Here is a 16,014-nt window from a genome sequence, read left to right on the forward strand (position 1 = left end):
AGAACTATAGCTGGGTTCAAAATAATTGGATAAGCCTGTGGAGGTTAGGTCCATCAACTGCTATTAGCCAGGATGATCAGAGAGAGACAGAACTCCATTCTCCGGGTGTCTCTCAGCCTCTGACTGCTGGGACTGGACAACAGGGGATGGATCAGTCAAAATTGCCCTGTTCTGTACATTCCCTTTTCAGCATCTGGCACCAGCCACTGTCACAGACAGGAAGGATACAAGGCCTCCATGGACCATTGGTCTGTCCCAGAATGGACGTTCCAGTGTTAAAGTCAGCAAGCCAAGGGCTGGCAAGCAGAGCGTGAATGAGTGAAATGATGTAAGAGAGAAAGAATTTGCCTCATCCCTACAGGCATCTTGCTGGCTCCATGGCAGCAGAGTCCAGAAAGCCACTTGTGATAAAGAGCTGGGCTGCTCAGCAGCAGCCTTTAGCTCAGAACTGTTCCTTATCTGAGGGACTGAGATAAGGCTGTTCCCAACCCAGGAGAAATGGAGCTGCTAGCAGGGCCTTAAGACTTTGTGTCTCCTTACTGCTGCAGCCTTTGGTGTGAACTGTGCACAGCACACAACACTCCAGGACTTTACTGTCTCCCCCAGCAAGCCCTATGGGAGCACCCCACCGTGGCCCAGTACCACCCACGCTGATGGGAGCAGTCTCCCATACATGGCACACACTTTCCTGGGGCATGGAGGAGGGGAGGATTGTTTCTCTGGCACAATCTCCGTGAAGGGCTTGACATGCTTCGGCCAAGCCAGGCTGCAGTGTTTCCAGAGCAGCTCCCTGGTCAGATCTAACTTTGTGACTAGAGCAAACAAAAGTCATTTGCTTAAAGCTTCAGCCCGCCCTGAATCTGGATCTGTGCTCTGCAGTGTATTGATTTTAAGAGAAAAAAGAGTTAAAGGCGCTGATAAGCTTTTGCACTGTTGTAATGTTTACTTACCAATACAAATCAAAGTTCCTTAAACAAGTGCAAGAACATAACTTTCAGCCCAATTGCTTCTTCTGTCTTAGGGGCTGGGAAAAGTAAAGTAAAACAAAACACGCTAAATTGTGTTGGGATGTTTGGCAAGATGTTTGCATCTTTTTTTAAAACTCCTAAATGAAAAAAAGTGGGTGGCATAGTTTATTCCCTCATTATTTTGTCCACCAATTAGGCCTCAGATTCGCCACATTATTTTTACTCTGTTGATTTCAGGACTCCTGTCTTTTTGTGGTATATTTAGTTTAATTTTAGCACAGTCCTTACCGTAAATCATATTAGTAGGCTTTTTTCTGTTTAGACTAATTTAGTTTCTCTGTCTGGTTCTCTTGCATTTGTTCATAACACTTAGTATTAAAAACAACTTGACCTATTTTCTGTAGTTCATTCCCAAGCCAGCATACAGTTATAGGTTATTGTAACAGCTGATAAACTTTTACATACTGTTTACATTGAAATTTACAAATAAAGTAATTTTTCAAGTCCAATAATTGCAACAATGTCTATCTCGTCCCACTCAGCTATGGCAGGCAAGTCCTTTTCCCAGAGCCTGGCTGGACTGCAGCAGGGCTGAGAGCGAGCTAGTTGAGCCCAGTGCAGAGATTCTTAGGGTGTTTTTTTTTTTTTTTTTTTCCAAGTTTGGATAGCAACCAAAAGATAGAATGAGGGTTGTATGTGAAGGAGGAAGTTTGCCTGCCAGGTGGCACTGGTGCTCCCAATCCAGGAGCTGAGTAGATTGCCAGTTACTGTTTAACCAGCTGCAGCATTAGTCTGGGAGGCTTTTTCTCATATGCATCCAGCTAGGCGGATATAGTCTTTTCTCCTCTATGGAGACTTTGCTACTTTGATTCATGCCTTTGCCATCAAGATTGGATTTCTGCACCACCCTGTGTGTGTGTCTGCACCTTCAATCCAGGCAGAAGCTGGTGCTGCTCACTCAATGGTGTGTCTCGCCAGGCGCACATGTCGACAGTGCTCCAGGATGTGTGTTGTGGGAGTCTAGATGGTCCAAGATCATGATAGCCCCAATGGCTCTGGAGGATCTGCCTATCTGAGAGACTGCCTCTTCCCCATGCTGTACTGCTACAATAGAGGTTGTATGAAACAGAAGGGGCAGAGCATCCTATTGGCTTTGGAGCCCTCTTCCCCCTGGGTCCAAAATAGTCCACATCTGGGGGTCTTCTTTGGAGGGGTACTTTTGGAAGAGGGGGAAATTGCTCAGGGTCCTATATAGGGAGGGCTGGGTGCTTTCCCTTTATGTAAGACGTGATCTGTTGCTATTGGCTGTTTCAGAGTCGTGTCTCCCTGTTTGTTATACATTTGTCATGGCACTGTGCATACTGGCTTGTGTGTGTGTGTTATTGCAAGTAACTAAAGCTGGGAAGCCATTTGGGGAATGTTTAATAACAACTTAGCAACTGCTTAGATCTAAAGAGAAAACATTTTCTGAAGCATGATAAATAAACTTTGCCTTCCCGAAACATGGATTAAGTATTAGGCAGCTTTAGACAGAAGATAAATATTTACTGCAGAAAGCTATTAGGGAGATCAGTTAATTTTGGGCGCTGTTGTTTCAGGCTGTGTGCAAACTCAGGCAGGCTAGGTTGGAAGATTTTGTGCATGAATGTGATGGCTAGAGATTTTATCATTTTAAAATGAAGAGTAAGAAGCTGGATCCTGAGTCTGTGGGGAGAGGGAGCTCCATAGCTGTAGCACCTACAGGTGGTGGGTACTGCTTCCTTTATTGCTGGGGCAGGTAGAGCTGTGTGCATTCGCAGTGAGGGGGAGAAGGCATGGGAACACCACGTACTACTGCAGGCCTTTTAAATTTGCTGTATGCGTGATGCGGGGGGGGGACCAGGTATTGGTGGCTGGGAAGTGGGTTAGCCAGATCCAGCACCTGCTGGGATGTGGAAGTCAGTAGCTCTAAATTCCCACTCATCCCCAAATTCAGGTGGCTCAGTGATGTGGTTGGATAGGAAGCCCAAAACTCAGGCCTGTTGTCAGTGACACATCCTGGCATTTCTGGTGGCAAACCTAGGGCAGGGGTTGGCTAGAGTCATGCCAGCCCTTAGCCCAGATGTTGGTTTGTTCTAGTGCAGGACATCTGATTTCAGCCTGGAGGGGTCCCCTAACCCCTTTACCATCCTCTGTTGTCAGGCCTGGCATTCAGCTGCTGGGACAGGCAGGTAGTGAAACCACAAAGGAATAGTGTGTCCTGCCAGGCACAGCCAGTCTGGGTTCTTCTGGCACCCTGCTACCCCAGGCACCTGAGCTACCTTGCAATGCCTGGGGTGCAGGGAGTAGCTACACAGGAGCGTGGAGCTCTGTTTTGAGGAGCAGGGCTCAGCAGGAAGGGCTCATTCTGATTTTTGCATGGCAGTAAGCACGCCCAGATGCCAAGGCAATGGAAACATTCTTAGGAGTCAGTAAGAAGCCCCCATTTCTGGGGAGCTCAGAGGCAGGGAGGCAGCACTGCGGTGGCAGCACCTGCACGTGAGTGCTGGAGGACGCAGATGGCACCGTAAGGGCCACAAAGAAGGGCTCTCTACGTGCCGTCTCTCGGGTGACGTGGAGCAGGCCCAGCGTGCTGCGTGGGGGAGGGCTGCTCTGGCGGTTAGGAATGGAGAAGCGAGCAGCCATGCAGTCTCAGAGGGAGGAGACCTCTGTGACTTCTCCCTCCCTTGCGAGGCCTTGATCCCTCCCAGCCGTCCATCTCCCTCTCATTGGATTTGATGAGCCTGGCTGGGCTCCAGCAGCTATTCTCTGCAGGGAGCTCTGTTCCTTCTCAGCACCCTGGCTCCAGCAACAAAGCTGGATGATACATGCAGCTCTGTCCAGCCAGGAGCAGGTTGCACTCGCTGAGCGGGTCTGTCAGGGCACTGGCAGTGCAGGGTCCTGGGTGGGGGCCGTGATGTTGCCGCAAGGGGCTAGAGTTTGGAGGAATTCACTTGGGGCCTGGCTGGCAAGGCGAGAAAGGCTTCCCTGCAGCAGAGGGAGCAAGACCTGGGTAATAGGGAGAGGGTGGATGGGAGGTGGGCAGTGTGGTGCTGGGTATCGCTGTGTCCACGAGTCCAGCGATTCATTCTCTCTGCACCTGTCCCAGAGTAGCAAGAAATCCCTCATGGGCTCCCATGTTGGGTCACTCCTGGAACCCCTCTGCCAGCACGAGCCCATGTGATGCATAAGGAGTTTGCTGGGTCTTAGCTCAGTCCCTCCCAGGTGACATAGATGGGTCTCCTCTCCGTACCCTGCCGCAAGCATGTAGTGCCTCAGGACTCAGCTAGGTGGGCACTGGGCATGTGCTGAAACCCTCAGGCTTAGCACCACAGCCAAGGGGCTGTCCAATTGCAACCAGCCTCCCCTGCCTGCCCAGTGAAGTGCAGCCCTTAGGCAGTTAATTACTGCAGTAAGAGAAAGTGAATCATAGAATCATAGAACACTAGGACTGGAAGGGACCTCGAGAGGTCACCGAGTCCAGTCCCCTGCCTTCGTGGCAGGACCAAGCACTGTCTAGATCAGTGTTTCCCAATTGGTGCTCCACAGAATTCTGGGCTTCTGTGAAGCGAAAGCAGGGGTTCCGCAAAGAGCCGGCACTCCCCCGCCCCCTCTGAAACAGAGAGGGAGCCAGCTAACCAGCAGAGGCATAGGGAGGCAAGGGCAGAGGGAACAGCTGTTCCCAGCAGGCACACTAAGGGGGTGCCGGACAGGAGTGACCTCACGTTACCCACAGCAGGGAAGGAAGCACTTCCCCTCCCCAAAGGAGCCAGCACGCACTGCCTGAACAGCTGGGGCGGTGGCATCCGGCAACTTAGTTCCGCCGCCTTTCTGCGTGGTTTGGGGGGGCAGGGGAGGTCAGGAGACCCAGGGCTGCACAGCTCCGACTATGCAGGCAGCACACTCTGCCCTGGGACTCACTGTGCCCTCCTCCTCTGCAGGACAGCGTGGTGGAAGTAAGTTGCTGGAGTGCAAGAGCCCCTGCTGTTCAGGCAGCGTGCACGCCAACTGTTTGGGGAGGGGAAGTGCAGTCGCACACTCCCGTAACCCGAGGTGCTGCAGGATTGCCAGGTACTGGTCCCAGCTGCCCCTGACCCCTGCCCAGACTCCCCACGGGTACCCTCTCCCCTGCCCCCACCAACAATGTCCCCAGAACCCAGCAGCACCCTGGCCCTGCTCCCAGCACCCTGCCACCCACCCTAGCACCACCCTGTCCCCGGCCCCAGCACCCCTGCCATCCACCCCAGGACCCAGCACCACCTTGTCCTTGTCCCCAGCACCCTGCCATCCACCCCAGGATCCAGCACCACCTTGTCCTTGTCCCAGCACCTGTCACCCACCCCAGTGCCCAGCAGGACCATGTCCCTGACACCAGCACCCTGACACCTACGCCAGCATCCTGCCCCAGCACTCTGCCACCTATGCCAGCATCCTGCCACCCAGCAGCACCCTCTCCTCAGCCCCAGCACCCACTAGCACTCTGTCCCCTGCCCCCACCAGCACTGTTGGGACCACATTAGTGAGGCTTGGGGGTTTTTGGAGGGTGTATTTTTTTAAGCATCTCACCTGTGTGGCCCCAACTGACTTTTCTGTGGGTCAGGGACCCTTGACTCAAAACAGGTTCCTCACCCTTCTCATAAATAAAGACAAAGCTGAAACCTTTTGAGTTTGACATAATATTTTATTTAAAAATGAAGCCTGGCCAACATGTCCGCAATTGGGGCCAAATCCCCATCTCACTGCAGCATCATAACACTCCTGCACCATCTGACCCCAAATCTGAGCCTATCATACACTGAAACCCCCTGTCCTGAGCCTCTTACATCCCCACACTCCTGCATCCCCACATCCTCAGTCTTCTGCCACAACATTCCTGCACCATCCACAGATCACAAATCTGTGACCTGAGCTCATCATACTCACAACCTCCCTGCCCTGGGCCCCTCACATATCCAACCCAAACTCCTGCACCCTCACATCCACAAGCCCGTGGCTTGCTCAGCACCCCAACCTTCCACCTGAACCCAACACCCCCCAGCCTGGAGCCCCCTCCCCGAGCCAGCATCCCCTTCTCCTGCATCCAAATTCCTTCCCAGAGCTTGCACTTCTCACCCCTTCCCACACCCAAATCCCTCATTCCCACCCCAGAGCCCACCCCTCCTGTCTCAACCCACTGAGAGTGTATAAAGTCTGGGGATAGCAAGTGATGGAGAGGAGGGGAACAGAGAGGATGGGGCCTCAAGGAAGGGGTGGGGTCTTGGGGAAGGAATGTGGTTTTCATGCATTGGTGGGTTCCTCCCCCCCCCCCTTTTTTTTTGCTTGACAAACCTAGAGGTTCCTTGAAATTCTGAAAAGGGTTCCATGGCCAAATAAAATTGGGAAACACTGGTCTAGACCAGGCCTGCACAACATACGGCCCGAGGGCTGCATGCAGCCCGCAGAGGCTCACTTTGCAGGCTATACCGACTACAGGTGGCATGGCCCCATCCGATCTGCCGGCCGGCCGGAGGAGCGGAGCACCGCCGGGGAGAGGGAAGTGTGGCGATTCTTGCTGCCAGGTTGCCTGCATGCAGCTCTGGTGCAAGGCGGCAGGGCGCAAGCTAGAGGGCGGGACGCCGGCAGACGCCAGGATGCTGGCGTGACATGGCGTCATGACGTCACGGCCAGCGACCGCCGGATTCAAAAAGGCTCCAGCAGCCCCGCAACCTGGAAGGCAGAAGCCAGGTAGGGGAGGGGAAAGGGCTTGTGCAGAGGGGAAGGGGGCAGGTCAGGAGAAAGGGGAAGGCACCAAGGGGCAGGGTGCAGACAAATGTCAGGGGGCCAAGTGGAGACACGCATGGTGAGTTGTTTTTTTTTTTTTTTTGGTTGGTTGGTTGGTTGGTTGGTTGGTTGGTTGGTTGGTTGTTTGCTCGACAAAAATGTTTTGCCTGGGTGTTCGGTATTTTTTGGGAGAGCATCCCTACTTGTGGCCCACAGCTGTTTTCTTTGGAGTAATGTGGCCCTTGCCGCTTTCCAAGTTGTGCAGACCTGATCTAGACCATCCCTGATAAACAAGGTGCAGCCTGCTTTGGTGAGAGGGTAGAAGCTGGAAAGAAGGAAATGTTAGAGGTGTGGGAGTGGCAAAGGCAGTGAAGGGAGCTGTGTGTGCGGGAAGAATAAAGAACAAGGTGCAAGAGGTAGGAGTATGGCAGGGAAGAGAGGGGCTGAGGAGGGAGATACGGGAGAGGCTGCTGGCGTGCCAAGGGAAGGGAAAGATCACTTCCAAAGATGGCTGTGCAGGAGTGGGCACTGTAGTCAGCCTAGGCCTGAACTAATCCTTCCCAAGGAGGGCAAGGCAGGAGGAAGCTGTATATCTTATAGGCCTTTGGACTGGGTGGACTGGAAACCCTCTGCAGGCCGTGAGGATGGGGAAAGCCCCTGGCCATCAACCCTTGCCCTGCTTCCTGAGAGAACAAGTGGCTGTCCTCTCATATCCATACCGAGATGTCCTTCAGTCTGAATGAGTTGGGGAGAATCGAGGGGTCTGGCCAGGAGCAATGATCATGACTCCAGTGGTGCCAGCATTTAACACCTCTCCCTCCCAGCTGTGCCAGACGGCCCTGCTAGTGACACAGTGACCAGGGGCTGTAGTTTGGATTTAGCCTTATGCCAGACTCCCCCTTCCCCAGTCCAAGGGGCAGTGCACAGCTCTGAGCTTGGCCCAGCTGTGGGGAGGCAGCTGGCTGAGCTTCCCTGGTGGGCCCCTCGCAGGGCTGCAGCCTGAGTCAGACAATGCGGGTTTGTTTGTGCCTGCTGAGCTGGAAAGGCAGAGCCCGCCTTCCGGGCACCGCCGGCAAAGCAACCTATTGAGTCTCCACCCAGCACGACAAGCCATTGAGTCCCCATCAGGGGCTAGAGACACAAGTGGGTGGCCTTATCTGTGCTCCTGAGGGGAGAGCAGCCACAGCTCTGCCTGCCTGGGGGTGATGGAGCGGGTGCAGGCTGATTTGGGAATGCTAGACAGGTGCTTTCTGTCATTCCCCAGCAGAGGGCAGTCATTCCATGCCCTGGCATTGCCACTAAGCCAGGGCTTCTCAGGACACACTTTTTGGTGGCATAAAAGTATTTTTTCCTAAAATACTTGGGGGCATCAGCTTGAAGCCTTGTGTCCAGATCCCAAAGCCCCACCCCTAGGAGATGGGGCCTGAGAAAGGAGCCTGAGGGGACAGGGACCTATGTCTCCTGGGAGCACCAGCAGCCAACACTAAGGCAGCGTATGCAGAAGCACCATAGAGGGGCCTCTACTTCCCCCACCCCCATCAAGCCCAGATGGCTGAGAAACCCTAAGCAAAGCCCTGTGAAAATAGTGACTAGATCTGACCCCTTCTCCTGTTAGATCCAGGGCTGGGTCTAGGGTCCCCACAATACAGCATGGGCCTGGCCCAGCCTGGCTCTTAGTTAGCAGCTGTATGGGGGAGTCAATGATAAAAGTAGGAAAGGGAAACATGCAGGCAGTGTTTGGAGGGCTTTCCTGGCACTTAGCTATGAATTGCTTCTCCAGGGAAGGAGCGGGAGGCCCTAGGATGGATAGAGCCCCTGTGGGACGTGATATATAGCCTCCTCCTGCCTTTCCCTCCTTGGGAAGGATTAGTTCAGGCCTGCGCAAAATACAGCCCATGGGTCAGATCCAGCCCACCAAGCCACCAGATCCGACCTGCAGACACAGCGGGGAGCACCAGGCAGGCTCCCTGCTTGCCTTGCTCCACCTGCACACCACTCAGAAAAGCAGTTGCTGTGCTGTGTCTCTTTCAAAACTGTGAGTCCAGAGAGAAGGGGGGAAGGTTTCAGAAGGTGCCCCTGCCCCAGTACAATCCCCTAGATTGGTTTCTGACCAGAAACTGGCCAATGGGAGTGTGTGTTTGAATAACAGGCAGCCATGAAGTATCATGCCCCTCACCTCGAGCTCGTACTTATTCACACACACACACGCCTCTGCAGCCTGCGTGGGGGCAGGACAGGCTGGTTGGTGGGCACCTGAGAAACATGCTGGGCTGCTGGCTAGGAGTCACTCAGGGAAATCTCCTAGCCAAAGCTTGCCTCTGGCACCCCAGCTCCTCCCTCTCTCCAAACCTCTGCCCCCCTATGCCTACCTTCTACTTCACATATCCAAACATTCTGCCCCCCTCGTGCACCCATATCCCCTTCTATATTTGGCACCCCAATCCCCTGCCCCAGATCACAATCCCCTCTTGCCTTAGGTCACAACCCAAACCCCTGCACCTCCTCCTGTACCTCAGTCCCCTGCTGTAGGTCACAATCCCCTCCTGTCCTAGGTCACAACCCAAACCCCAGCACCCAAGTCCAGTGCCCCAGGTCACAACCACCTCCGCCCAAACCCCACACTCCCTCCTGCACCCTAATCCCTTACCCCAAGCGACCTTCTGCACCCAACCTCCATCCCAGACCCTGCTCCTCCTCCATTAATATGGAAGAGTGCGGCCCGCGACCACTTTCCAAGTTCTTGGAGTGGCCCCCCATGAAAAATTATTGCCCACCCCTGGAATAGATGGACTCTGCTACGGCATCTCTGTCTCTGCTTTCTTTCCTGCTTTGAAGCCTCACTTTTCTCTACAGCCTGCGCTGGGTGGAATTAGGCTGGTTTATGACACTGGGCTGCCCACAGTGCTCTCCTGCTGTTAGCACTTTGTGCTGCAGCTTCTCAGCACTCAACTAAAAAATGTGTAGTCCTAGAGATGGTGAAGGGAAAACTTCAAATCGGGAGACAAAATGTTCAATGATGTCTGAGTCTTCAGGGAGCCTCAAGTAGTTGCTCTAGAGATAGTGATAGAGATGCAGCCGTGTTAGTCTGGTCTAACTGAAACAAAAGACAGAGCTATGTAGCACTTTAAAGACTAACAAGATGGTTTATTAGGTGATGAGCTTTCATGGGCCAGACTCACTTCCTCAGATCAATTTGAAGTGGGTCAGGCCCACGAAAGCTCATCACCTAATAAACCATCTTGGTAGTCTTTAAAGTGCTGCATAGTCCTGTCTTTTGCTCTAGGGATGTGGGAGCTGCCCCCATGCTTCTCACGGAGGTGTTAATTATGAAGCAGAGATGAGGAGAGTGTCACCTTGTCAACTGTTTCACTTCAGGTTGCATCATGCAAGAAAGGTGAGGGCAGGGCACACAGCGGAGATCTGCACAAGTCCATTGTGAGTGGTGATGCTAGCGGGTGGAACGCAAGCTGTGGGTGGACCTTGGAAGAGGACAGTGACATACTCTTCCCAGTCTGAGATGTGGAAACAAACCAGCCTGCATAAAGAAACCAGGTTAGTTTTCCAGCTGCCCTGCCACCCCTCCCACACTTCCTGTTCAAACACAGGAGGGCCAAGCTCTGTGTTTTGTTGTCATTCTCTGTCAAGGGGCTGTTCAGCAGGAGCTCTGTGAGCAATAACAGGAAAAGCCAACTCCCCCGGCTCTTTCACATGGAACTTCCACATTTTCAGATAATAGACATGATGGTGGATCTGCCGTGCCCCTAGATCTCTGACCCTGCTCGGTAAAGTGAGGTGGTAAGAATAAAAGAATGTGTCACCCCCGCTCTGTGCTCCATCCCCAAAAACTAAGAACACACCAGGTGGCTGCTGTTGTTACCCTGGTTGGTGTTTTTTAATAGAGGCATTTGCATTATTTATTTTTGTCTACAAATGAATCATCAACAGATGTTCAAGTCTCATTTTTAACCCAATTCCTGGGCCCCTGCTTGTGGGTCTGTTTCCCATGGTCAATAACCTGCTGGGAGTGACGCTTGTGTATTGCTTGGGACAGATGGTTAAAATGCGCATATCCTGGGCCCCTTCCCCTTTTTTATAAGAAATGCAGTGACAAGGCAATCATTTCCTGCATCTGTAGGGACGTGCAGTGTGATTCTGCTCCACGTTAAGGATGTAAAATCCCAGTTAATGAGTTAACCAGTTAAACCATAGGTTTAACTGAAAAAAATTAAAAAACAACAAATGGTCCTGCAGCACCTTAGGGTATGTCTACACTGCCATCCTAGTTCGAACTAGGGTAGCTAATGTATGCATTCAAACTTGCAAATGAAGCCCGGGATTTAAATATCCCGGGCTTCATTTGCATGTTCCCGGGCACTACCATTTTTAAATGCCCCGTAGTTTGAACTACCTGCCCGCATCTACCCGCGGCACGGACTAGGTAGTTCGAATGAAAGTCCTAATTCGAACTACCATATTCCTCCAGCAAGGAGGTTTAATGGTAGTTTGAATTAGGAGCTTTAATTCGAACTACCTAGTCCATGCCACGGGTAGCCGTGGACAGGTAGTTCGAACTACGGGGCATTTAAAAATGGTGTTGCCCGGGAACATGCAAATGAAGCCCAGGATATTTAAATCCCGGGCTTCATTTGCAAGTACGAATGCCTACATTAGCCACCCGAGTTCTAACTACGGTGGCAATATAGACATACCCTTAGAGACTAACAAAACATGTAGTTTTGATGGTATCATGAGCTTTTGTGGGCACAACCCACTTCTTCTGATGAATGGAGCAAGGGGTCCAGAGGTACAAATAAATAACAGAAAAGCAGGGAACATGGGGAGGGAAAGAGAAGAGAAAAAAAACATAGGGTTTAGTTAGGCTTCGTCTTCACTGAGAGTTTTTCTGGCAGAAAATATGCTAATGAGGAACTCATTAGCATAAGTTGTGACATTAGCATATTTTCTGCTGTTTCTTTTTGAGCAAAAAAAATGCAGTGTGGACATTTATTTTTTGCGCAAAAAAACCATTTTGCGCAAAATCCTAATGCCTGTCCCAGAGAAGCATAAAGATCTTGAGCAAAATGGGTTTTTTGTGCAAAAAATAAATGTCCATGCTGCTTTTTTTTGCGCAAAAACCCCTTCCGCAAAAAGAAACAGCAGAAAATATGCTAATGATGTTGTGACTTATGCTAATGAGTCCCTCATTGGCATATTTTCTGCCAGGAAAAACTCGCAGTGAAGATGAAGCCTTAGAGTGTCCATGTTAAATGAGGCTAATAGAATGGGTGTAAGTGCCCAATACTTAGCTTTTGATGTCATTAAGGTGTTGAATGTAGCGCCCCATCCAGTTCATGTCTTTGTTCAAACCTTGATTAAATGTGTCAGATTTGAAAATGAAGGCAAGTTCCGCAGTTTCTCTCTCCAGCTGGCTTTTGAAATTGCTTTGTAAGAGTATAGTCACTTTTAGATCCATTAGGCAGGGCTTCTCAACATGCGGACCACACTGTATTTGTTGTGGCCTGTGGTGCGGTTTGGGTTTCCACAGGGCTCAACATGCAGCCCATCAGTGGGATCCTTTGAACATGACCTCCCGGGGGAACGCGCTCCACAACAGCAAGGTGTCTCCCAGGTGGGGTGAGCATTGAAAGATGCAAGCGGACAGGCTGGCTGGAACAGACAGGTACAGGGTGTTGGCATTTCTAGCCTCCACATGGAGGAGGTGCCGGGAGTGCTGGGAATTGTGGGAAGTGCTTTGTATTCATGCCCATCAGTGTGAAACCACCGAAGTGTGGTTGTGTATATTTCCATATATATTTGCATGTATATGCAACCACACTTAAGTTGTGGCCCTCAGCATGTGCTGTGAGTAACATTCTTCCAAAGTTGAGTAACCTTGCTTTAGTGAGTGCCTGGGCAAGTTAGAATGTTCCCCAGCAGGTTTCTGTGTGTTACCATTCCCTTCCCATAGAGACTGTCCACTTTGGCCAGTGTACATGGCAGAGGCACATTGCTGGCACTTGATGGCATAGATCACATTGGTGGATGTGCAGTTAAATGAGCCTCTGATGTGGTGGCTCATGTGGCTAGGTCCTGTGATGGTGTCACTTGTGTAGATAGAGTTGGCACCAGGGCTGATTGCAGGGGTGGGTCCTGGGTCAGTATGATGGAGGTGTACTGTGTGGTTACTGCAGAGAATTTGTTTGAGGTTAGGGGTGGTCTGTCGGCGAGGATTGGCCTGTCCCCAAGGCCTGTGAGAGTGTGATCTATGCCATCAAGTGCCAGCAATGCCCCTCGGCCATGTACATTAGCCACACTGGACAGTCTCTATGAGGAAGGATTAATGGACACAAAGCAGATATCTGAAAATGGTAACTTGTGCTAAGAGAGCCTGCCACCAGTGAGGGTTTCCCCAGTCCCAGATAAGCAGACTATGGAAGAGTGTCCTGCACGGCTGGTTTTATGGGCTTGTTTTAGTGTTAATGAGACACTAACAATGCAAAGTCTGTGCTTCTGCCTTTGCTGTCACAGAGCCCTTGGCAGCAGCAGTGACCCTTGGCATCCTGCCCACAGCTTCCAGGTCTCAGGATCAGCTTAGAACAGAAAACCCACTTGGAGAAATCCTGAATGGATTTGGTGCCAGCAGGTGCCAGGTTGAGCTCTGCGGACAGAGGGCCTCTCTGCACAGAGCAGAAACTTGGCCAGGCTACAGTAAAACTCCTCAGCCCGGCCTGGCAGGGACCTTCTTTAGATGGGAGCTCTAGCTCAGTGGCTCCTCAGCCTCTTGGCCTCTGCTGAGACTGTCAGCAAGTGGGCCAATAAGTGCCAGCAGTGATGGTGGGTCTTGTGCCATAGACACATGTCTAATGGGAACTGGGCTGAGAACCCACCAATTCACTTCACATATGGGCTCTTGAACATCTGTCAGAAGGGGACAACTCAGTCCCTGCTGCTCAGAGTTAGAATTGGAACCAGCAGTGGCCTAAAGGATAATGTCTGTTTGATCCAGCCTCCTGAGCTCTCCTGTACCTTTTATGCTGAGCTCCTTGACCCTGGACCTCTTGGTGCCAGCTGGCAACAGGCATGGGAGCAAATAAGAGTTACAGGGTTGTGATTCCCCATTTGTTGATGTCTGTGGGTTCTGTTTCCATTTCTGCCACTAACTCATTGTGTGACACTGGGCGAGATGTTTCATTTCTTTTCACTTAGCTTTTGATGTCATTAGGGTGTTGAATCTATAACCCTGGGATTGTGCTAGTGTTTTACCTGTTGTGGAGGGGTTGGGAGGGTCCGTTAATGAACGGTTGTCAAGTGCTTCAGATCTCCAGGCAAAAGATGGAGACCTTCTATAGGGGTGCAAAGTGTAAAGGAGTCTAAACACACTGAGATCATACAAATATTGACCAGCTCTCAGGTCCTTAGAAATCAAATATTGGTCCAGGGAAATAATATTTTCTTAGATTGTCTGGTGTATTGCCCAATGCCGAGGGCAAATCTCTCTTTCCGCTGCTGCCCTCAAAGACTGTTTGTTTGTTTGTTTTTTCCCCTTTGGATTTTGTTACTTAAGTAGAAGACATTGACTGGCGGAAAACAAATGAATCTTTCATAAAACATTTTGTAGGAAATGGGATGTGTAAAAGGAGATCATGTAGCACATTTATTATGGATTTTAAAAAGATAACTGAAAGGGAAGGAAACAAATGGCCCATTGATGAGGAATTTTCTGTCCCACATTCCATGTTTTGGCAGGTTTCAGAAGCTCCAGTGGGCTGGAACAAGCTCGGCTACAAGCAGGGTTGGCATGTAGCTGTCACTCTAGAAATCAGTGCAACAACCTCTTTGCTTTCCCCTTGCTCCACTTGCTGCAGGGCTGTAGCAGAAGCAAATTGTCATGACACCCTGCGGATTCAGCTGTGTTAATGAGAACATTGCAGAGGGTGGGGCCAAAGCACTGCCCTCTCCCACCCACAAGGTCAGGAAGGAATAGTGGGCACACAGTCCCTAGTTATGCCTGTGTGTCTTCCCTGGGGATGGATATAAGGGGGGCTCTTACTTCCCGTAGATGCCAAGGCAGGAGTTGTAATACACCAGCTGAGGGTGTGGTTGCTATAATTTGTAAAGTCCCTGTACAAACCCAGCTTTTCTCAGGTTTGAGCAAAGGCGTCTTAGGTTTTTGTGGGTGTTTGTTCTTTCCAAATAGCTTGGAAGGAGTCCTGTGATGGCATATAAATCTTTTTTTTTTTTTTGTGGTCGGTGACTGAGATATTATTGGAAAGGTATTTGGCAAGGCTATAGCTGCTACAGCAGAGGCTCCTAGCTGTTTGGGGATTAGGTGGAGTCACAGGATACAGGATGATTCATCTGCCTTGTAATGAAAACTCTTACACATAGACTGCGAGTCACTAATTGTGCTTCAGATCCAGGGCTACTTAATAGAATGAACGTCACCTTCTTCAGATCCACTTGTGTCTGGTGTGGTGATGTGAATGACTCGATGAAGGGCAGAGATGTTCGTAAATATCCGTGAGCTGTGCCCTGAAATTGCTTTCATCAGATTCACCTAATTGAGAGAAGCCTGCTTCAGTTTTGCCTTTAGCTGTTGCCAGAAGCTGTCATTTGCGGGGTGGAATTGAAGGAAGTAGGCCAGCCATTTGAGCTTTCCTTCTTGGGTAAGTTCTCATAATAAGTCTGTGTTGCCTGCCTGCTCTGCGGTGTTGCTGTGGCTGTGCTGATGTCAGAGCAACACAATAGGTGAGGTAATATATTTTACTGGACCAATTTCTGTTAGTGAGAAAGATCAGCTTTTGAGCCACACAGAGCTTTTCTTCGGGTGTAGGCGCCAAAGCTTGTCTCTTTCACTAATAGAAGTTGGGCCGATAAAAGATACGACCTCATGCACCTTGTCCTTTGGACCTGCCAGCACGGCTGTAAGGATTAGTCATTTAGGCCCTGCTCTGGCAATTGGATCCACAGGGGGCCAAGGGTTTGCCTGAACAGATGCAGTTGCAGGATCAGGACCTCATTATGCATTCAGTACAGGCAGTCCCCGACTTACGCGGATCCGACTTACGTCGGATCCGCAGTTACGAACGGGGCTCCCCGGAGGACACGGACTGCGGGACCTCGCGGTCCTGCCGCCTGTGTACTCCGGGGCTTTCTCCGCGTCTCCCTAGTCTGCAGACCAGGAAGACGCGGAGCAAAGCCACGGGGGGGCTCGGGCAGCGAGGCAGCCCAGGCGCGCCTGGGCTGCTCCGCTGCCGGCTTCCCCGAG

At 51.2% G+C, this 16,014-nt stretch overlaps 1 protein-coding gene across 6 annotated transcripts in view; it reads left to right on the forward strand.

Annotated features, from left to right (window-relative positions):
- SLC29A1 (solute carrier family 29 member 1 (Augustine blood group)) overlaps window positions 1–16,014 on the forward strand; it is a 79,823-nt gene that overhangs the window by 9,698 nt on the left and 54,111 nt on the right. Inside the window, exons 1-2 of one of the 6 annotated variants that reach the window (XM_075925045.1) lie at window positions 1,739–1,932; window positions 10,122–10,298. The exons of 1 other annotated variant lie outside the window; for it this stretch is intronic. The gene's annotated coding sequence lies outside the window, so the exon portion shown is untranslated. 4 more of the 6 variants (XM_075925043.1, XM_075925042.1, XM_075925044.1 and 1 more) reach the window with 4 other exon arrangements.

Source organism: Pelodiscus sinensis, chromosome 3 (genome assembly GCF_049634645.1).
Source record: "Pelodiscus sinensis isolate JC-2024 chromosome 3, ASM4963464v1, whole genome shotgun sequence".
Classification (NCBI taxonomy): domain Eukaryota; kingdom Metazoa; phylum Chordata; order Testudines; family Trionychidae; genus Pelodiscus; species Pelodiscus sinensis.